The sequence below is a fragment of the Saccopteryx leptura genome, chromosome 8 (genome assembly GCF_036850995.1).
Source record: "Saccopteryx leptura isolate mSacLep1 chromosome 8, mSacLep1_pri_phased_curated, whole genome shotgun sequence".
Classification (NCBI taxonomy): domain Eukaryota; kingdom Metazoa; phylum Chordata; class Mammalia; order Chiroptera; family Emballonuridae; genus Saccopteryx; species Saccopteryx leptura.
Window position 1 is genome coordinate 30,761,361 of NC_089510.1, and position 15,955 is coordinate 30,777,315.

Below are 15,955 nucleotides of genomic sequence, written 5' to 3' on the forward strand. Positions count from 1 at the left end.
GATGTCGTTTACTTCTTAGTGAATTTTGAGTCTTCTTTATATATTCTGAATAAAAAAATTTTAAATCTGATGTATGTTTTGCTAATATTTTCTACTGGTCTGTGGTGTGACTTTTAACTATTTTTAAACTTCTCCTGTTTTAAAATCAAATTCGCCCCTCTCACTTTCCGAAGCTACAAGGTGGTTTAATAAATTTAGGTGTCTGAGGGGAAAATCGCATGATCTCTTTGTAATTGTAGATGGGGTTTCCCGAGGGGATCAAAGCTCTCGATGACCAATGACTTCTGGCTTAAACCAATAGCCTGGTTCTTTCAGGCACTGATATTTTAGGAAGTTAAGCACGTGTGCACCTCTGACTCTCCTCCCCTGGGCTCCTCCTCCCTCCACAGAGAGACACTCTTCTCCTTTTAGCTCTCTCTCACTGGTGGCCAGAGCAACGCAGCCTCACCTGTGAGTCAGGGGCTGTCCTGGGAGCGAACAAAGCAGGCTAAGGGGAATGCACCCAGAGGTCTAAGAGAATGGGGAACTCTCTGCTGAGGGGAAACAGGTGAGTCCAGACCCCCTTGGAGGGACCAGAGGTGATGGGTCTGCTTTGGGCAGGAGGTGGGGGTTAGGAATTGAGTAGGAACTGACATGGCTCCTATGTGCCTGACACCAAGCTTATTCCTCATAGAGTTGGCCTTCTCCCAAGAGTCACAGTGTGCGGCTGGTGGAGAACAGCTGAGAGGGGAGGACTTTATCACGGGAGGCCTGTGCAATGGCCCACCCGCCGCAGAATGGGACAACTTTCTGAGGCCCAGCAAGGGATGCTCTCCTGAGCCCTTCGTGTACCGCTAGAAGCTCAAAACCACCACTACCTTTTTAATCACGAAGTTTAAAATATAAAGCAAGCTTCCTGCCATTATGAGGTCCTGTCTGGCATATTTTCTGCAACAGATAAGCAGAGGTCATTGGAATTGGTAGAGAACTTGCCTTAACTTTTCTGGACCTCAGTTTCTTCATGGGACAGTAATATAATACACACCTTGGAGGGTTCTAGTGTGTGTGATGTTGGCGTAGTGCCTGACACAGTGTAGGGTTCAATTATTAGAAGATACTGTTTTCTTGGACCATCATCTTCATTAACATCAAAGGAGCTGTTGTAAAAATTAGTATCACCTAGTACCAGGGATCACCGTGGTACGAAGTGAGATGGTCTAGGGAAAATGAGCTAGCAGAGTGGGAGAGGGTGCCTATAGAATTATGCTTGATGTCCCTGGTCCCACTTCCTCAGTTCATGCTACTGGGAGCCAGAACACAAGACCCCAAATGCCACCTGCTGAAATGCGGCTTTACAAGCCTATGGACCAGCTCCTGTCCCTCCCTGAGTGTCAGTTAGTGCTGTCTGACACTTTCTGTCCCACATCCTCAGTCTTTTGTCAGTCTGCAACTAGCATTTTTCCATCAAATTATAAATCCTTATTTTTATTTCTAGATATGTGTTCCTCAAATGTAGAGACTATTTCTTACTCACCCTTGAATTCCTGTGTCCTAGCATTGTTTATGGCATCTAGAAGGCACTCATTAAGTGTTGGATGACTGATTGGACCCATAAAGAATTAACTGTTGAGAAGAAAGATAAAACATAATACAGAGTTGATGTGTCTAAGAAAGTCATGATTGACGTCACATTTGTAATTTTGTTTTTTAAAACTTTGGTGTGGGGGTAAAGAATTTTTACATTAATACATGTAAAAAAATTGGAAAATACGTAAAGTATAAAGAAAGAAATAAACTAGTAAATCACAGTTATAACTATTGATAATGTTAGGTACATTATTTTATGTTAATGTGTTTTTTCAGGCATTTGTACTTCTTCATCTGAGAGAGTCAGTAATATCTTTACCTCATTTTTGTTCTAGATTTTGGTCTACTTTGTTTTATTGGTAGTAAAATCTATTTGTACTTTGAAGAAACTAGTTTTACTCATAAATATTACAAAAAATATTGTTCTAGTCTGTGTGCCTTGTGCCATTCAGACCTTTTATGTTTTTCTTCTTATTATTTTTTTTTTCATTTTTCTGAAGCTGGAAATGGGGAGGCAGTCAGACAGACTCCCACATGCTCAGGACGGGGATCCACCTGGCATGCCCACCAGGGGTCGATGCTCTGCCCATCTGGGGCGTCGCTCTGTTGCATCCAGAGCCATTCTAGCACCTGAGGCAGAGGCCACAGAGCCATCCTCAGCGCCCGGGCCATCTTTGCTCCAATGGAGCCTCAGCTGCGGAAGGGGAAGAGAGAGACAGAGAGGAAGGAGAGGCGGAGGGGTGGAGAAGCAGATGGGCGCTTCTCCTGTGTGCCCTGGCCGAGAATCAAACCTGGGACTCCTGCACGCCAGGCTGATGCTCTACCACTGAGCCAACCGGCCAGGGCTTCTTATTATATTTTAAACACAATTGAATTAAATTTAGAATGCTTTTTTGTTTCTACCAATTTGTACTTAAAAATTTTCCCCACCCCAAGATAAGACAAATTCATACTCTCCTTTCATATGGTTGTGTATTGCTCCAGATTTAGCCCCATACCTTCAATATATGGTGTCAGTTAAAAATATGTCTTCCAAATAGTTAATAAGTGGGTCTAGCATCTTCATCCTCATGCTGACTTAAAATGTCTCCCTTAATAGAGTTACAAGTTTTATATTTACTTGGACCTGATTTTCAACTTCACTCAGTTTTCATACAATCAGCAACCCCCACCCCCGCCATGTCTTTCCAGATCAAATTTGTTACAAAAACCGGGAAAGCCTGATCTGTGGTTGCGCAGTGGATAGTGTCGACCTGGAACCCTGAGGTCGCTGGTTCAAAACCCTGCACTTGCCTGTTAATGCTTCCTGCTCCTCCTCCCTTTCTCTCTCTCTCTCTCTCTCTCTCTTTCACTCTCTCTCCTCTCTAAAATGAATAAATAAATTTAAAAAAAAACAGGAAAATTCCTCATGGTTTTGGGTAGAATGACACCTACCCCTTCATGAGAGGAGCTCAGAATCTTAGAGGCAGGAATATGCTAAAAGGAAACCCACTTTTTCTCATTTACTGGATAGGAGTCTTCAGACAAGTTGTCTAATTTTTTGGCTTCAAGTTTCTTCATTGGTAAAAAAATAGAATCATAATATCAACATCATAAATTTATTCTGGGATTAAATGTAATATAACATAGAAAAGTATATGTTTTATACATGATATCTATTTCATTAGTAGATGTATAGTGTGTATTATATAATAAGTAGTATATATGGCATATATATGCATGTGTGCATATAGTAATAATGTCTAATTGTTACTTTTATTTTTCCTATAACCCCAACGCCAAACAAATGAAAAGATGGTTGTACAGAAACCCACATCAAATACTAAAACTATTTATTATTTATTTATTTATTTATTTAAAGCTTTCTTCCTCTTACATCCTGTGTTCTCTGTGTTGGTGCTCTCTGTGAAAGATGGAGATCTCCATGAGACCAAGCCAGTGCCCTTCCCCATTCCTGTGTAGAGTCCCTGAAACTGCGCCAAGCAGATAGGCCTGTCTAGACCCTGATATTCTCAGGGTCATCGTGGGGATTCCTGGACATTTGGGAACAAAGGCTTTTGGATTGGTTGTGCATAGAAAACATTGGTGGGCCATTTCTATGGTAATGGAGAGGATGTTACATCAAAGGTTGTCGTGTATTCTTTAGGAGGGTGTTATTAAAAGATGTGAGGGCAACAAGGGGAAGCCAAAGTGATCTGGGGTTCTGACACACACAGCAGAACTAAGGAAAGCAGGAAAAATCATAAAGAGAAGTGGGAATCTTGGAAACAGCTCATTCTGGTCTGTTGAGTTCTAGGTGGCAGCAGAACACTCAGGAGCTACCCTGGAATCTGAGAGATCAAAAGCTCAAGCCAGGAACACCCAGGTGAGAGCAAACCCACTGAGCCTCTCCTAGCCTTTGCCCGGAAGAGTGAAGTCAGTCAGGTCCTGGACATCACAGACCCCACCACAGAGGGCCCTGTTTAGACTCAGCAGCAGTTGTAATGATAGTAAATGCAGAGACAAGACAGAAGACAAAATCATTTTGAACCTTTGGACAAGAGATGTGCCATTTTGCTGGAAGCTTAGTGTAACCTGTGACAACACAAATGAGATTCCTATGTTCTATTGTCTTTTTGCTTGTCTATCTCAAGTACCTTTGTGTTCAAATTCCATCCTGGCCTTTTCATTTAAACTTTAAGGGGTTTTACTTCTGAAGTGACAATATCCCCTACATCACTGCAATTGTTGGGAAATTTGTGGAGAAAAACACTTGTGATTACCTTAATGCTGTTAAACCAAGACTTCCTCACCAATCCATCCTAACAGGGCCTTCTGAGTGCCGGGGATCGCTAAAATTTGAAAGCAGAGCCCCAGGGTCCAAGAATCCCAAAGGGTGGCAAAGCCAGCTGTTCTGTGGCCCATAGACTTACATGTACTTTCTCCATGGTTTCAAGGAACGGTTTTAGAAGAACATCAATTAAGAAGCAACCACTGAGCCAAATCCTGGTTTAGGAGCTAGGGACCCAGAGACTACCCCAAAGAATGTGCGTTTCTTCACCGCAAGCTAACGAGGTATCAATGAGCACATGTTAATGCATATACTCCAGAAGATAAAACAGGCCAGAAGGACCATGGGCATTCTAACAAGGGAGAGACTGGGTAGACTGGGAGCCAGGCAAGCTTTGTGCAAGAGACAGGGAATCTTGAATTGCTGGCCCTTAGCCTGGTTGTCAGAGATTCGTCTGGCTTCTTTCACAAAGATTATCTGAACCCATCCCAAACCCAAACATCCTATTTGAAATGCAAGAATATATTGCAAGCCTGACCTGTGGTGGCGCAGTGGATAAAGCGTCGACCTGGAAATGCTGAGGTCGCCGGTTCGAAACCCTGGGCTTGCCTGGTCAAGGCACATATGGGAGTTGATGTTTCCAGCTCCTCCCTCCTTCTCTCTCTCTGTCTCTCCTCTCTCTCTCTCCCTCTCCTCTCTAAAATGAATAAATAAATTTAAAAAAAAAGAATACATTGCAGAAAATTTGAGTGGGGTTTAAAAATAGCTTTAACCCATATTTAACTTTATTTGACTTTCAGAAGGTAAGCAGTATAAGTGTCCTCATTTTATATTTTAAGAAACTGTGGCTTATGATGTACAAAGATATTGATCCAGTAACTCAAAATTGATTGTCTCCTTTCCCTCACTCCTATATCTCTTCAGAGAACCTGATTTCTTAGCATTGGTGTGATTTGATGGTTTTTTTCCTGCTGTTTCTTTAGTCACAGAAACAGGAGATATAAACAAATGGCTAAAAGAACCTTATATAAAGCCTGAAGAGGAGGAAGAACTACAGCAACATTTCTCAACCCCAAAGGCTCTGATGGTACATTGACCCTAGAGACCGTCAGAACTGTCAGTCACCTGGCACCCCTAGCCAAGGTCACGCACGAGCAGCCTTGCCTCCACTGCCCTTCCTGAGGAAACTCCCCGGGAAAGCTCACAGGGAAAGATGTTTTGAGGTGGTGTTTCCAAATGTTTTTACATAGTGTTATTAGAACATACAATACTTTATAAAGGGCGTTTACATTCAACTATGTAGGATTTGACGGCACCTCATTTTCAGAAAGAGGCCCAGAAGGGTACCTTAGACTTCAGCCTAGATATCCAACTGCAGGGAGATTCTGAGTTTTTCTGCCATAAAGAGTACACAGCCCTGTTTATCTCGCTATGCCTCGGGGCCAAGGGAGCAGATTTGATGATCTTCTGGATCAGTTAGAGCTGCTCTGTTCTTAGCTACTATTCATTTATCAAATATTTACCTAAAATATTGTACATCTGCTATGTGCCAGGCACCGTGGCATATGTTGGTGATGCGGACCATGTTAAACAGATAGATATGGCCCCAACCTTGTGACGCTCATGGTCAGGTGTGGGACACAGACAAGGGAGCAGGCAGTTGTAACGTGGTGGGTGTAGGAGAACCCAACCTTGTGACGTTAACGGTCAGGGGTGGGACACAGACAAGGGAGCAGGCAGTTGTAACATGGTGGGTGTAGGAGAACCCAACCTTGTGACGTTAACGGTCAGGGGTGGGACACAGACAAGGGAGCAGGCAGTTGTAACGTGGTGGGTGCAGGAGAACCCAACCTTGTGACGCTCACGGTCAGGTGTGGGACACAGACAAGGGAGCAGGCAGTTGTAACATGGTGGGTGCAGAAGAACCCAACCTTGTGACACTCATGGTCAGGTGTGGGACACAGACAAGGGAGCAGGCAGTTGTAACGTGGTGGGTGCAGAAGAACCCAAACTTGTGACGCTCACGGTCAGGGGTGGGACACAGACAAGGGAGCAGGCAGTTGTAACATGGTGGGTGTAGGAGAAATCCAGAGTGCAGTCGAATCCTGTGAAAATACTGCCTAACCTGTATTTGGAAGAATTTTCTAAAATGTTACACTCTTATGCCTTGATTTCCTGGAGATAACTCTTGTGTCCTTCATCACAAGGGCCAAGTAAATCCCTGGGATGGAGGCTGAGCAAGCCCCTCCCTTTCTCAGAGAATACAGCAGGAAGTGTCTCCCCAGATTAGGAATTGATAGTGTCACCTTCATATTTCCAAGCCAGTTAACGTCCTGGAAGGACGAAGATATTCTAGCGTGATAGATGAGTCCAAGGCACCTAGAATGAATACTCTCATGGAGGGGAAAGAAAAGACTTCTAAATGGCAAAGGGGAGAGAGTCAGCCTAACCAAGCTGCAGAAACCTACCTGGTGATCTGTGTTCTTTCTCAGCTGTTTTAGATGCTGGGACTGTCACAATGCTGAAGGGTGTTTCTGCCTTCCGTGGTGAGTAGAGTATTGCTTTCAGGAGTTATTTTGTTAAGTGTGGTTTCAGAGTGGTATTTGCTCTAAGTTATCTGTGAACTCCCTGCTGTCTGTGGCCACAACAGAAAACTGCCGCTAGCCCCGACAATTGTCTGAGAGTCAGTCAGGGAAGCGATGTCTTAAGTTTGCTGAAAAACAGGAACCATAGTCTCATGGGTGGTATGTGCACCTCCAATGGGAAAGCATCAGGAGCAGGGATGAAACGGGCTATCAGTGCAGAGGAAGACCCCTTACTCCACTACAACACCCAGACTCTCCATGCACATAAGCACACCTTTCTGACCCTTGCACAGGAAATTTGTAACTAGGGTGATCGTATAATTTATCAAAACTGGGAAACCTTTGAGAGTGAAAGGGATGTAAAAGTAGCTAAGAGTCACTGAGTGATTGGTAATGACATTAACTAAACTATCATAGCAAACCAAGACATACAGTCGTTCTCCTTAGAGCAGGTGTTCTTGACTCCTGAGATGATAACGAGCTTCTATTATACTTATATTGTGTTTTGTCCAGGAGATCATCTATATACAGTGGTCTCTTGTCTATTGCGGGGCTTAGGTTCCAGAACCCCCCACAATAGGCGAAAATCTGCAAAGTAGCGACCTTATAGTTATTTTATTATTTATATTTATATTTAGGCTTTATAAACCCTCCCCACACTCTTATAAACTACTCCCACACTTATTTTGCTTATTTTACCACAAAAATAATTAAAATAATAAATATATAAAAATATTTATATACAACAAAAACCCGCGATATAGTGAAAAATCCATGATACAAAATAAGATATATACAATTTAAAAAGCCACAATACAGTGAGACTGTGAAAAGTGAACCATGATATGGCAAAGGATGACTGTATTGTAATTACCTCTGGGACATATAATCATAATAAGCATATGGGACGCATCTGTTTGCTTGTGTGTTTGGAGATCAGAGATTGGGGTTAGAGTTGGGATTGGAAATAACCCTGGCTCCTTAACTCACATCATATGGAAGAAATTATGTAATATTTTGTCAGAAAAAAAATCTCCAAAAATGTTACGTATAACATCACCATAATTCTCCATCTGTAACTCAATTTCTTGTCAGTCTTAGAAAAGGGAGAAGAGAGAAGAGAGAGAAACACACAAAGAAGTAAATTCTGTTTGGTCTCTTTTATTTTTGCTTTTTTTCTGTCTTATTTCTCTATGCTGAAGGAGCAATTATAAGAGACCTATAACTTTAACAAATGAGTGAGTGAAAAATAAGCTTTTATAGGGAATATCATTTTGAATACAGAAACAGCCAATTTACTTCCCTTTTCTTTTACAGGAATAAAACACACATTTTTAAAACCAGGCAAGATTTCCCCCCAAAAAGTAAGTTATTGCTTTCACATCATTTTCACTTTTGATAGACTGACATGTCCAAACTGCCCCTTCTCTTTGTTCCCAGAGCTCCTTGGACATATTTCTGTATAAAACACACCCATTTTGCTGCTTTTTGCCTGATTGCATGTCTCCCATTCCCCGTTAGACTGTGAGCTCACTGAACCAGGGATAGGCTTATTGGTCGCCATGTCCTTCCATGAGTCCCTGAGGTTGGCCTAAGCAGTTAATTGGGACCAGTAAACGCGGAAGGTGGAGGCCTGAGGCACTCAGAAGGAGCAGCAAGAAGGCTGGCTTGGGCAGAGAACACAGAGGAGGGGCAGGGCCTGGTGGTCAAGTTTAGGAATGGGGCTTATGCCTTGAGAACTGCAGAAGGTACTGAAGAGTTTTGTACAAAGGGCAGGTACAGTCCCATCTGCATTGAAGACATCACCCAGGCTGCTGTGCAGAGAACAAATTGTGGTGGCGAGTGGCGAAAGCAGGTGGTGGAAGGCCACTCGGGGGCTAACGCAATGAATGGTCTCTGGAGACAGAACAGGGCTGAAGTCAGGGAGAGAGAAGAATCTGAGACAGGTATCACCTGTGAGAAAGAGAATAAGAAAGTATAGGCCTGCAGACAAGCCACTGCCTTTGCCTTCCAAGGTTTAAGAGGACAGCCTAGTTCATTCACTCTGGATCTTAGAAATTAACCCTACAAGGTGTGTGAATGAAAAATACAGCCCTTCCACCTCTGGCCATTTCACCCAGGGGTACTATAGTTCCTAGGAAATCCTAATACGCATCAGAACAAAATATGGTAGAAAGAAGACCTCGTCTGCTGAAGCTCACAACCCGTTGTCTGTGGTGATGATCAGAGGAGTCCTGGGCGGCCATGGGGCTCTACGGAGATGTGAGCATCTGGGGTGTCAGTCTGCAGGAAAGGACAGCCACACACGGAGGATCAGGTGGCTCACACGCGCTCACCCACCTCCTGTACAAGGTGCAATCATGAGACTTCCTGTGAAAGCTCTGATTCCCTCATTGAGCTGGTGTGTTTGTAAGGGAGTAGAAAGTGTATTGTGTGCCTCTTTGCTGAATGGCCAGAGCCATGGCTTTTAAGTAAACTAATCTTTTAAGAAAAATTGGCCCGATAGCCTCCTGTGCTAGCCTGAGAGCCCCTTAAGTACAGGAACTCTTTCTGATTCTTTGTCTCATCAACACCTGGTACAGAGCAGGCATGCAATGAATTTTGTGTAAGGAAGGAGAGAGGAGGGAAGTGTTAGTTCTTAATTGAAAACCCACTGAATATGTCACCCTCCACTCAGTCTCTCGGCCGGAGCACAGCTCTGGATGTGTCTTGTTTGGATGGCCGTGTCATTCCCCAAGGACGTGCTGTAGGTCAGGATAGCCTGATGAGAGCTGTTCCTTGGCTCTCTGGTCGCTTGTATCCCAGTCCCCATCAATCTCCCCATGAGCTGTTACTCATTGAGTGTATTTTCTTTCTCCAGGTGGAGGAACATTATCTGCTACCAGCCAGGTAACGTGAACATCTCTAAGCCTTTTACTGAGTTAGTGGTAGAAATGTAGACACCCCAGATGGCAGAAGTTGGCCTGCAAGACCTCTTCTGACTCTACCATGAAAGAGTAGGTGCTCATGCTCATAAGCCCAGGGACATATGCATGCCTGGTGGCAGAAGCAGCAGCGACCTTAGTTGTACTATTTGTTGAAGAAACTAATATTAATTGAGCACTTCTTTTTGCCGGGCAGTGTGCTGAGCACTTTGTGTGCACCGTCTTTCATAACTCTCACAACAACCCTTTAGGATTGGTAGATTGTTGCTATTATTTTCCCCATTTTACAGGTGAGAAAACTGAGAGATTAAGTAAAATATCCCAAAGCCAGACAGTTTTCAAGATGGCAGAAGCCTGATTCAGAACCGAACCAAGCCTCACTCCCAAATCCATGTTATTTTCCTGTGTGCTTTGCTTTTACTCTTCTGAAGTTTCAGTGAATGAGACCTTCTCTTGCATTGTTTCCCTTTATATTGATGCAGATATCTCTAGAATGGGTGGTTAAATATCACCACCCAGTCATATGCAGGCGTCATCACAGTGTTCTCTTTTAAAAGAGTGGGTTGCTCTGGGAATTACATGGAATGGTCAGGGGTCACTCTGGAACCCAGGGCAGAGAGCATGTGCCTGCGTGGGCTGAAAATTCTAGGCAGCAGGAGCCCTCTGGCTGTCTGAGCTAGGTGTTGGGGTAGGGGCAGCCATTTAGGAAAAAGGCCAAGGGATGGAGGGGACGTGGTCTGTGGAAGACAGACTTTGCCCATGGTCGAGTTTATGTTGCCACTGAAGTGCAAAGAGAACGACAAGGGGCCAAGTCTTGATGACGGTCTCCTTTGACCAGCAGGAGAATGCTAACCAGAGCTCCGCAGACCAGCTGTGCTACGCCCTCGTCAATCACAGCGTCCTTGGGAGAAGGCCATCAGGGAACTCTGCTGAGGAGCTCTATGAGAATGTTCCCCCCCAGGCTGAGAGGCCCGGAGAGCCATTGGGAGGAAGCGAGGCTGAGTACTCACTTCTCCATGTGCATTCCACCCCTCAGCATCCACCTTCCCCGGAAGATCACTATGAACTTCTCATGCCCAGTAGAATCCCCTCTCACACCCTGCAACAGCCCTGTCCACTTATACCCCCTGCTGAGGCTCAGTTTTCCCATTTATAATGAAACAATTGGACCAACGTGTGTTTCACACCAGCAAATAAAAGCTGGGGGTGGAGGGGGGTCTCTGATTACTCCCCCACCAGCTTTTTTTTTTTTTTTACAGGGGTCTCAGTAGAACATGGTTTACAAACCACAAGGCTTCTTAGATACTTCTCAATAATTGACATCCAAAAATCAACCAACTATCCTAAACACCACTCATTGAGAAGGGAGCGGCCATATTTGGTTCTGAGTAGCTTTGGAAATGGGCTGCTCTGCTCAGGGGCAGGAGCGGCTCCCTGGCCCCCTACACTATGCAGATCACAAAGGGTTCTTTCTGCTCCTCTGTCCAGGGTTTTCCTGTGAAATGTCCACACAGTTGTCTCTGAAGTCACAAGGACTCCTTACCCATCATAGTAAGTGTACCCAAGGAGGAGTCCGCTCACTCCACGTGTGTTTGTGGGCCCAACTCCTCACTCATAGCCTTCCAGGTGGGCACCTGTGTTCCTCTCACTCCAGGCCCCTAAGTGGTGTCCCCTGCATAGTGTGCTGTGACTTTCTGGCCCTGGTGGTTTGGTCGGTTACATGGGTTGAATCAGTAAGTCCCAAGCCAAAATTTTATGTACTTTTTATATAATTTTAGCCTATTTTTAGCTTTGCATTTAAATCTTAGTAAGAAAATCATAGCATCAGTTGATGTTAGAGTAGGATGATCTTTGGAGATCATCTAATCCCGCTATCATTAATGTTAAATAATTGTGGTACATACTGTCGGTCCTGGGGGGAAAAAAAGCTAAAAATACTTATTTTTGTCCTTAACATTTTTTTTTGTAGACCCCTGCCTTAAACAATCAAAATTGAGATAAATTAAACAGAAATGTGCTTGGGTATTTATTGATGTAATTCATAAAAGCTGGTACCAATAAAGTGGTATAGAAATATTAAACCACAAATTAGATGAGTGAGCCCAATAACAATGAATAAATTAGACTGTTTCTATATTCACATGTGTTCTCAACTTCCTGTTTTTAACTCATGGCCATTATCTTAATTTTAGGGATTTTAAAGTAAGAAGAAATTTGTTAAGACAGGCAGTAAACATATGTGTTTAATTATTGTTTTATTTTCCAAACTCACCAAAGTTAACTAATCTTGTTACTTAAATGCTCAAAGTGCCCAATTAGGATGAATCCAGTGGCTTGAGGTTGGATGTGACAACAGTTTTGCTGACACTTCAGCCAGTGAATGATCTTCAGCTGAAAAGGCAATCACATCTTAGTATCTTACCCTCTGCTGAATTCCTATTTTTTGAAGAATTCTTTCACATGGAACCCTAACTTGGACCCTTGGCCAAGATTCACAGAAGTTCAAAAGGCAACGTGGGTGGTGGCCGGGAATACTGTACAGAAGAAGTACAGTATTCTTAGAGCACAGAGTGTGGACTCTAGGGTCAGATAATAAACTATTTAAATCCTGGTTCTATTTCTTCCTTCCTCTGTGATCTTGAGCATGTAACTTGGAGGCTCAGCCTTTTCACTTATAAACAGGAAGATGACATCTAATAATATGCAAATCATGTATCACAGACCCTGAGTAAGTGCTATCAAAGAGCCAAGGGAAACACAAACCTTTATGATGTGTAGAGAGAACTGCATGCTGGTGTGCTGGGTGGTCCAGGTCACCCCATGTCACCCCCCGCTCTTCCAGCAGGCAGAAACACGGAATTCCCGGGCTTATGCCCGAATTTCCCCCTTGGATATTGAACTACTGTGGAAGCTGATGGGCTCAAATATTCTTCCTACAACACGTTAAGTCAGGGGTCCCCAAACTACGGCCCACGGGCCACATGCGGCCCCCTGAGGCCATTTATCCGGCCCCTCCGCACTTCTGGAAGGGTACCTCTTTCATTGGTGGTCAGTGAGAGGAGCATAGTTCCCATTGAAATATTGGTCAGTTTGTTGATTTAAATTTACTTGTTCTTTATTTAAAATATTGTATTGTTCCGGTTTTGTTTTTTTACTTTAAAATAAGATATGTGCAGTGTGCATAGGAATTTGTTCATAGTTTTTTTATAGTCCGGCCCTCCAACGGTCTGAGGGACAGTGAACTGGCCCCCTGTGTAAAAAGTTTGGGGACCTCTGCATTAAGTTATATTTGTTTGACTCTTATCCCATGAAAGTATCACCTGTCTGAAATAATATATGCTACTTATCAGCAATGCATTATGTATAAATGCTTAACCAAAGAAAGTTGTTTCTATAATGAAATTTCAGGGATTACGAAAGGAAATTATTTTTGAGCAAGAGAGCCCTTTAGGAGCACTTTGAAAACCCTACAATGTCTGTATATAATACTGATCCTTTTTTTTTTATAGATTTCGGGATTTCTGGTAAAAACTGTTGCACCCTCTTCAGAGAAAACGCACACACACACATACACACAATATTTGTACACAATTTCAAGGGCTTGGGGATGCAACCCTTTATTTAAAGAATTTCTGTCCTTGATTTAAAAAAAAAAAAATGAGGCCAACTCACAAATACATCAGAAAACTTTCATACCCAATGGTGGTCTCAAAACCATACACAACCCAAGTTCCCAGAGGCACATTTTATGCAGCTACTATAGGCCCTGTGGTTTCTGTTTGATGTTTATACTCGCATCTCTAAGTGATCCCTATTCTAAATTTTATTTAGAACAGAAGAGAGGTACAAGAAAAAGGCAAAGATAGGTGAGGGAAATCTACCGTTGACAACAAATAAAGTCCAATGCTGATGTTACGAGGACGACCTTGGGTGACAAGTGCTACAACTATTCTCAGGGATGAAAGGGCATAGGCAGAACGAAAAAGGTGAGGCCCAGGACTCCACAGAAGCCTTCAGAGAATAGGAGATTGTTTCCATTTCTCTGACTGTGTTCTCTTCCAAGCCAGTGTCTTGTGTTCAGAAAGCAACCTGAAAGCCGCTGATCTGAGCATGTCTCAGTTATGCCAACTGTTAAATGGGTCAGTATTATAAGTACCTGCCCCTTTCCTACAGAGACGTCTTTTGCTAGACACGTGGGGAAGGACTGAGCATCCTCATAATCCCAGAGAGTCTTTTACAGTCTGATGATCACACTTCTCAACTCATCCCTTTCGCCTCTCCACCTCTGCTCCTTCTGGATTCCCAGATATCAGCCAAACCTGAACTGAGCGTGACCCTGGGACGCCCATCAGGGTGGGAAGCCACTAGATGACACGTGTGTGACCACCCAGTGGGCTGAGCTTTGCTCTCCAAAACTGGGGAGCTCTGGGCTTGTCCTCCCACCTCTCCAGACCTTGGTCTCTTAACTGTAGAGGAAGGGACTGCCTTCAACACTAAGAGGAGAAAAGTATTAAAGGTTGTCTCTGGATGCAGCTACAGAAATGCAGTAGTAGTGTGAATTAACTTATTTTAAAGCAATGGAACAGAAAGGGGAGCAGAGAAGGGAAGACTTAGGGAGATGTCTCCCATTTGTCTCAGCACTGGTCAGACTCTGAATAAGGCAGAAGTTTATGTCTGGAGGCCACATCTAAATACCTAAACAGGAAAGGAGAGAATGTGCACCTGGTCCTAATAAGACACCAACACTCGTAAAGAAAGGCAAACCTGAGCCCTAGCCAGTGGCGCAGCGGACAGAGCATCATCTCAAGTGCCAGGGTCAGTGGCTCAACCCCGAGTGTGCCAATTTGAGCCTCAGTCAGGGCAAGTATGAGAAGCAATTGATGGTGTACAACAAAGTCGAATGAGTTGATGTTTCTCCCTCTCTCTCAAAATAAATAAATAAATAAATAATTTTTAAAAAGCAAACCCATTTATTGAAATTCCACCACTGCCTCAGGGTCAGTTTATGTTCTACTCCACAGGCAAATTTTTTTTCAAATTAAACTATACTGGCTATTCATTTCCTAACCACCCACAAACCTATAGTTTGCCTTTATTTAATTTTAACAACTGACTTGTTCTTTTGTTGTTTCTTGTTTCATCTGTGCAGAGCATGACTCCCTATAAGACCAGAAGTTCTTTCTCTTATTATTGTCTTCTTCACTGGTGTCACCTATAGCCTTTTGCAAAACTCACCTTTAAAAGGTCTACAGAGCTAAGTTAAATTGTAAGGCAAAGAAGAATCAAACACGTGGATAGAATTTTAGTTTGGGTTGGGGGGCATTTTCCCCTGATCTGGCTCTATCCTTTCTGTCTATATCTAAGGGACTTCCAGAAAAGTCCAGTTTGTTTTTGTTCTTGTTTTTGTTTTTTGAGAGAGGCAGGGAGAGAGACCGGAACACCGAGCTGCTCCTGTATGTGCCCTGACTGGGGAGTCAAACCAGCAACCTTCGGGACGGGACGACACTCCGAGCTATCGGGTCAGGGTTTAACTTTTGATTTTTTAAAGAGACAGGGAGAGAAAGGAGGAGAGAGAGGAGGGGGAAGGGAAGCATTTGTTGTTCCACTCAGTTGTGCATTTTTAAGTTGCTTTCTGTGTGTCCTACCTGGTGATCGAACAAAAGACCAGTTTAATTTCACAAATCTTTCAGTTACTTCAGAGATAGTTGTTAAAACCTTATTGTGCACCAGGCTTTATGCTCACCGTTACAATGTGTGTTGACCAATAAATTCACCTCTAATAGCAGAACAGTGTATATGTAAGTGCCAGTTTTTCCAAACCCATCAAGATGCTTTAGTCACGGTTTCCAGTTCTTTCCGTATCACTTGGGCCGAAGAGTCCACCCAATGGAAAATTCTATGACTTGCAAGTGGTTTAAACCCAGGACGAAATATTTGCATCTTGGTGTTTTCCAAAGGAGAAGGGAAGATCAAAACCAATGCTGCCCTGGCCCCAGATACGAACCAATCCTTCCTTCCAGCCCCAGGCCCCTCAGACAGCTGGGCCTGCCAGAGAGGGCTCTAGAAAGAAGTGGAGGGGGTCACACTGAAACACAGCGCAGAACTCAGCC

The 15,955-nt window shown here is 43.5% G+C and overlaps 1 long non-coding RNA gene and 1 pseudogene across 1 annotated transcript; both read left to right on the forward strand.

Moving 5' to 3' along the window:
- The first annotated feature begins 411 nt into the window (after positions 1–411).
- Positions 412–6,883, forward strand: LOC136379806 (uncharacterized). Its single transcript, XR_010746803.1, has 3 exons — positions 412–547; positions 3,863–3,931; positions 6,829–6,883. It is a non-coding gene; the product is annotated as an uncharacterized lncRNA (long non-coding RNA).
- Positions 6,884–10,662: 3,779 nt separating this feature from the next.
- On the forward strand, positions 10,663–11,052 carry LOC136380026 (germinal center-associated signaling and motility protein pseudogene; annotated as a pseudogene).
- Positions 11,053–15,955: the final 4,903 nt, after the last annotated feature.